Below are 6,000 nucleotides of genomic sequence, written 5' to 3' on the forward strand. Positions count from 1 at the left end.
GGCAATATAGAATAGGGAAAATTGAGTTCAAGCAGTGTTTATCATGCACCAAATATTTGCAAAGCTTGATGCTGAGTCTAAAGGGGATAGAGAAGAGCCTCGTGTCCTGTCCTCTAAGAGCTCACAATGAGGCAGTGTTGAGGGTGGCCCACAAGGCTCCCCTTATTCCCAAATTGCTTCTTGTGTTTACTCCTTCTTGTAAACCCCAGCAGCTCTTCCTACCACCCTCCTCAACTCTGAAGAAGAAATTCTGTCCTTGTCCATGATCATCCTGGGCTCCTTTCTGAAACAAGTTTGGGCTGCCCCAGCTCCTCAGCTTCTATAGACAGATCCTTCTCCATTTTTGAGTTTATAGCTAGTCCCTTTGAAGACCCACCTGAAATTACACTCATGGATATGGACATAGGACGAAGGTGCCAAAACTCCCCCAGAGTCCTGCTGTATATTGTCTCAGGGATTTCTGACACCTTCTCAAAAGCTGAGGGTCACCTCAGGACCTCTACCTACCTCAGTTCCCCTGAGCAGGGAGCTCCCCTGGCCTCCATCTCTCCTAAGACCTGATCTTCTCTAGGAAGCTTCCATATATCAATTTGAAGGGGTGATCTTGTTGTGGTGTCCACAGAGAAATCGGAATTTGAGAGTCTTCTGGGCTGGTGAGTCCATTCAATGGATATTTCCCCAAGAAAGGAAGAAGAATAAGTCTGATTAAGCCAGGCATCCTCTCAGTTAATCCAGTCTGAAGAAATATTCTGTGGACAACCTTCTTCTCCATTCAACAGATACTCAACACCTATTCTGGGCTGAACACTGTACAAGGCACCATTGAGGCATTATATAAAGATAGACAAAGCCCTACCCTCTCCACCTGCCCCAGGTGCCTGAGATCCTCAAACCATGGCCTAGAACCTGACCAGCCAGGCTGATGGCCCCTTCCATCTTGTTTCCTCATCACAACATTCTCCCAGTCACCTGCCTCCCCCATGGAATCATGGCATCACAGGAGATCAGAGCCAGAAGGGCCCTTAGGAACCAGACAAGGTATGGAATCAATGAGAATGGAGTTGTGAGATACAGGTAAAGCATGGCCTCCATTGAAGGCCCCACCTGGAATGCCATGCCCTGCATGGTCAAACCACGTGGCCAGAGATCACAGCTTGAAAAACTCTGATAGTACCATCGTGTCTTTTTATAGCCAGGATATAGAATTATATTCAGATTGGTTTAATTCTAGAGTAAATTTGTCCAGCACCTAGGTACTCAGTTGTTAAAAAAAAAAAAAAAAAAGTCATGTCAAGGAACCAATGACTGATATTGTTATATTGTTGTTGTGATTAGCTATAACAAGTAATCATCTAGTTCCTCCACCACCACCAGGGAAGTTACATTTTAATATTCCTTTTTCATCCAAGAAGAAAAATAGCTTAAACGCCAATGATATGCTATTGTTCTAGGGTAATAAAAACCATGGCATTCCATGAGAACCAGAAGAAGCTACACCTGATTTCACCAGTGGGTTGTAGTAGGGAACTGGAAAGGCTTCTCAGGAGATGGACTTGAAAGACAGGTGGAAATGCACCCAAAGTAAAGGGAGCGGAGCCCCAGTGTGCCAAGCTAATGGGGCTATCAAAGTCAACTTGTGTGTGTGAAAGGCAGTTGATGGGTGGGGAGAAGCAGGAGATGCAGCTGAGAAAGGAGGGGACGCTACAGAGTGAAGGGCCTTGAGCATGAGGAAAGGGGTCCCTACTTTCTACTTCAGGCCCAGGGATCATCAAAGTTTGCCAACAGAGAGGCAACACCTTACCCAAGATGACTCTGAGCATAAAGAAATGACTGTATCCCAGGGACTCCTTGTGATGTTAGGAATGACAATAACTCCTCCCATATGACCGTCCTTCTTATTAATTTCAAAATAAAAATCCTTCAGGCAAATTAATCTATTCCTAAACATCAGTCTGGTGAGCTAGATAACCTTATCCCTCTTTTACAGAAGAGGAAGGCAAGGCTCAAACTCACATATATCTGTCCACTCCATGCCCAGGGCTGTTCCTCAAGAACACCTCTCCAGAGACTGAGCATCCAGTGCACAGTGGAGCCTGGATTCCTGCCGTGGCTGGGAGTCTGGACCAGCTACTCTCTGAGTCTCATCTAACATTGAGAATGTAAACTTCTGCAAGTCAGCGGCAGGGCTAATGGTGGGAGCCGTGGGTGGTCAGGAATGTTTCAGGACTTCCTGGGCCCAGTGTTCCAGGTCAGAGTGCCTGGATTAATGATCCATCTCCAGGCAGAGTGAGCCAAGGCCCTGACGCCAGGCACTGGGCATCGATTAGACTTTACACTCTGAGTTTGCTTTCATCTAAGGCTCTCCAGGTGGGCTGCAACCTAATAATTAACATTCTCTGAGCCCCACAATATAAGTGAGCTGGAAGAGGGGAGAGTCTCTGATGGTAGGAGAGGAGCCCCCCAAAGCTTAGCAGTGGCCTGGGCAGACAAGGCTGTTGTCCACCAACATGCTCATGCTGCCTGGAGTTTGTAGTGAGTGGATCTGAGTCTTTATCTTTGAGATTCAAAACATTTCTATGGAGAAGTAGCACAAGGATTATTACCCTCAATGAACGAGATGGGGAAACTAACATCTGGAGCAGGGCAGAGGACTATCCAAGGGCAGAAGGCAGGGATAGAACAGCCCTCCACATCCTCCCAGTGCAGACAGCTGTGCCGACACTCCTTGAGGTGAAAGGACATAGTGGTGTGATCTGATTTTTATTTGACAAGAGAAATCATTACAGAGGTGATCTGCTATTCACACAATGGTTTAACAAATGCTTACTGAATACATACTAGTATGTTCCAGCTGCTGTGCTCTGTGCTGGGGGATAGCCAAACAAGGTCCCTGACACCATGAGATTATAGTCAGGGAGGAAGGGAATGTGGTAGGGGACAGATGGATAAGCGAATGCTCTGTTCAGTGAGATGTCATTGCGCTTTAAACAGTGATCATGGACAGTGTGTCTGATAGCAAGTGAATTTAATTGTGCCGAGTACTTTGGGCACAGGGTGTCAAGGAGGAAATGAGTAAGTCTATTTAGAGGAGAAAGATACTGGTGGGAGTGGGGATGTGACTGGAAAAGTCTTCACAGGGAAGATGTCTTCAAGATGGAAATTTAAAAGAAGGATGGGAATACATCTGACAAGTGGGAGGTGGAGAGTAGGATGGGATAGTCCAAGGAAAATGCTGATGTAAGCAAAGAGAGAAAGGAATGGAGGCCCAAGGTTAACTGAAAGCCATTGAACGGGCTGCAGAGTAGGATATGAGGACCATGGAAGATGAGGCTGAAGAAATGAGCCAGGAACAGAACACAAAGCACCCCCAAGCCAGAGTGAGGATCCTGAACTTTATCCTGAAGCAGTCCAGTCAACATTGCACTGTAGGAAGCTCCCTCCTGCTGTCACTGAAATAGGGAGATGCTGAAGCAGACTCCATGTGGGAGGTAAAAACTGGCAATGACCTGCTTTGATCGATTTTAGCCACAAGACACACACACACACACACACACACACAAATTCATCTGTTCTGGAAAAGTCCATGTCTTAGGAATTTCCCTATTATAAGAAAGTGGCTCTCAACTTATGCCACGTTCCTTGGATCTGGACCCATTCCACCTTCCTCAGGTTTGAGAAGAAATCGCAGTATTCTTATCTCTTTTAAAAAATATATATATTTATTTTTTAGTTGTAGGTGGACATCATACCTTTACTTTATTTTTATGTGGTGCTGAGGATCGAACTCAGTGCCCCATGCATGCCAAGTGAGCGTGCTACCTCTGAGCCACAACCTCAGCCCTTCTTATCTCTCTTTATATTATAGAATTTCTCCTGCCACTTCGTCTGCTTCTGCAGGAATGTATTTCCCTACAGTAGGCTTCCCGCTGCCATCAGCACATGGTGGCAAAGCCCCACACCTTCAAGCCTTCTATCTCAAAACTCAAATGACTCCATATTATACGACCTGCCCTTTTATTTTTTCTGTGAACTGGGAATTGAACCCAAGGTCACCCTACCACGGAGTCACATCCTTTATCCTTTTTATTTTTAATTGAGGCAATGTCTTGTTAAATTGCCCAGGTTGGCCTCAAACTTGTGATCTGATTCTCTTGTTTCAGCCTCCCAAAGCAGTGGGATTATATGCATATGCCATTGGGCCCAGCAAAAGAAAGGTTACCCAAGAGGAGAGCAGAGCTGCCCTTTGCATTCAAAATCAGGTATGGATTAACTGAGCATCTGCTATGTTTCAAGCATTGCAAGGTCTTGTGGATTTGGCCTCTACCTTTACTTCATTAACCACTGGTTCAAGTCCAAAGTCTTGGCCCAGCATTTCAGAACATTAGATGGACCTCAGCCAACCTCCATGACCTTCTATTCTTTCCTCCCTCAACACTGTATTTGTCACATTGAGACATTTGTTGTTCCCTAAAATTCAAAATAGAAGTATCTTTTTATTAAAATGCCAGTACATATACATTCTAATTCACACAATACCAAAAGTAGAATAGGAAGTAAAATTTCTCTTCCATCCCTCCCTCCCATTACCCTTCAAACCCCATTCCCCAGAAATGAGCATTATTAACATTTGGGTAAATATCTTTTCAGATTCCTTAAAAAGCTTTCTCTGTCTTCACACAGCACCTTTTACAAACTCTTACCTATCCTTCAAGATTCATTATGGTGCTGGACGTTTTCTGTGTTTCTACAGAGGCTGATCCTTACAGAAACTTAGCATTTGCCACTCTGTATTGAAATCACCTATTATCACATGCCGTGCCTCCATCAGGCTGTGTGTCAGACTGTGACCTAAGAAGATAATCTCTGTGAAGACAAGGTGGCAACAGCCTTGGTCACAGCTATTCATAGTGCCTAGCATGCAATAGAGACCCTCAGTAAGTATCTATGGACTGCATGGATGGATGGATGGATGGATGGTGGCACTCCTGTGGAATTTTCAGCAGGATATACAAAGGAAACAGTGTTGGCATTGAGTAGTGGGAAGGACCTCAGCAAGGGGTTAAGGACCTGGGCTCCTGTGCTGGCTCTACCTCCTACTTGCTGTGTTGCCTCATGCAAGTTACTCACCCTCTCGAACATTCCATTTCTCTACCTGCAACTGAATAGTGGGACTGGGTAGTTCCCTAAAACCCTCCCCAGCGGATGCTCCAGAATGCTTAGCTGGCCTTGGCCCAGCACCCCTATTTCACACCTCTGTAATTACCCACCTGCATGCCTTTTATTATAGAGATTGGGGAGGGGGCGGGGCTCGTTAAATAAAGGGCAAAAGGAAATTGCTGGCTTGCCAAAATGACATTGCTGGCATTAACTAGATTAACTTCTGAAATGAAAAGCCCACAAAAGCAAAACCAAAACAGAGAAGGAGCCATAGCTTCCGCTGGTGGCTTCAAGATGGCCTGCTTCAGCCTGCCTGACCTCCAACCCAATCCATCCTCACTGGGGAGGTCATGAAAACCACTCTCCTTCCTCCCCAGGACTTCAGCTCAGCTCAATCTCAAGAAAATGGTCCTGACTCTGGCCCAGAGATCAGGACCTAGGAATGGCTCATAGAGCTTCCAGTCTGTAAGAGAGATGGGCAGGATAATAGACAACATGCAGAGCTATGGAAGCTGTTACAGGGAAGCCAAGGACTGGCTGTCCTCTGGGTCTAGAGATCCAGGGCACTGGGCCCTGGCTTGAGTGATGAGCTTTTCTCTAGACAAAGTTCTGGGCAGGGCACTCCAGGCATAGGGGAAGAAGAGGAAGACCTGAGATATGACAGGGGACAGCAAGTCCAGGCAACCATGGTCAGTCCCACGTGGTTAGAGCAGGAAAGGGCTAACTCTATCCCATTTGTGTGACTCCTCCTGGCTGTGGCCCTTGAGGCAAAGGGTACAACATTGCATCAGCCTAGAAGGAGAATTGAACCACTGCATGTCCACCCCAAGCCAGGGATGCCAA

The 6,000-nt window shown here is 46.1% G+C and overlaps 2 long non-coding RNA genes across 10 annotated transcripts in view; one reads left to right on the top strand and one right to left on the bottom strand.

The window, feature by feature from the left end:
- The window catches only part of LOC124110175 (uncharacterized), a 46,529-nt gene extending 44,266 nt beyond the window's left edge, over positions 1-2,263 (bottom strand). For 4 of the 9 annotated variants that reach the window (XR_009224281.1, XR_009224279.1, XR_009224277.1 and 1 more), the window contains exons 1-2: positions 2,014-2,263; positions 508-650 (exon numbers count right to left, since the gene is read on the bottom strand). This is a non-coding gene — a long non-coding RNA (uncharacterized LOC124110175). The remainder of the gene's footprint in view (positions 1-507; positions 651-2,013) is intronic. The other 5 variants (XR_006857205.2, XR_009224282.1, XR_009224280.1 and 2 more) reach the window with 5 other exon arrangements.
- Positions 2,264-2,433: 170 nt separating this feature from the next.
- LOC131423183 (uncharacterized) lies at positions 2,434-5,289 on the top strand. The gene is made up of 3 exons (XR_009224268.1): positions 2,434-2,532; positions 4,161-4,259; positions 4,751-5,289. It is a non-coding gene; the product is annotated as an uncharacterized LOC131423183 (long non-coding RNA).
- The last annotated feature ends 711 nt before the right edge of the window (positions 5,290-6,000 follow it).

This window comes from Marmota monax, unplaced genomic scaffold (genome assembly GCF_021218885.2).
Source record: "Marmota monax isolate L192 unplaced genomic scaffold, Marmota_monax_Labrador192_F-V1.1 WCK01_AAM20220418_F8-fsc00008, whole genome shotgun sequence".
In the NCBI taxonomy this organism is placed as follows: domain Eukaryota; kingdom Metazoa; phylum Chordata; class Mammalia; order Rodentia; family Sciuridae; genus Marmota; species Marmota monax.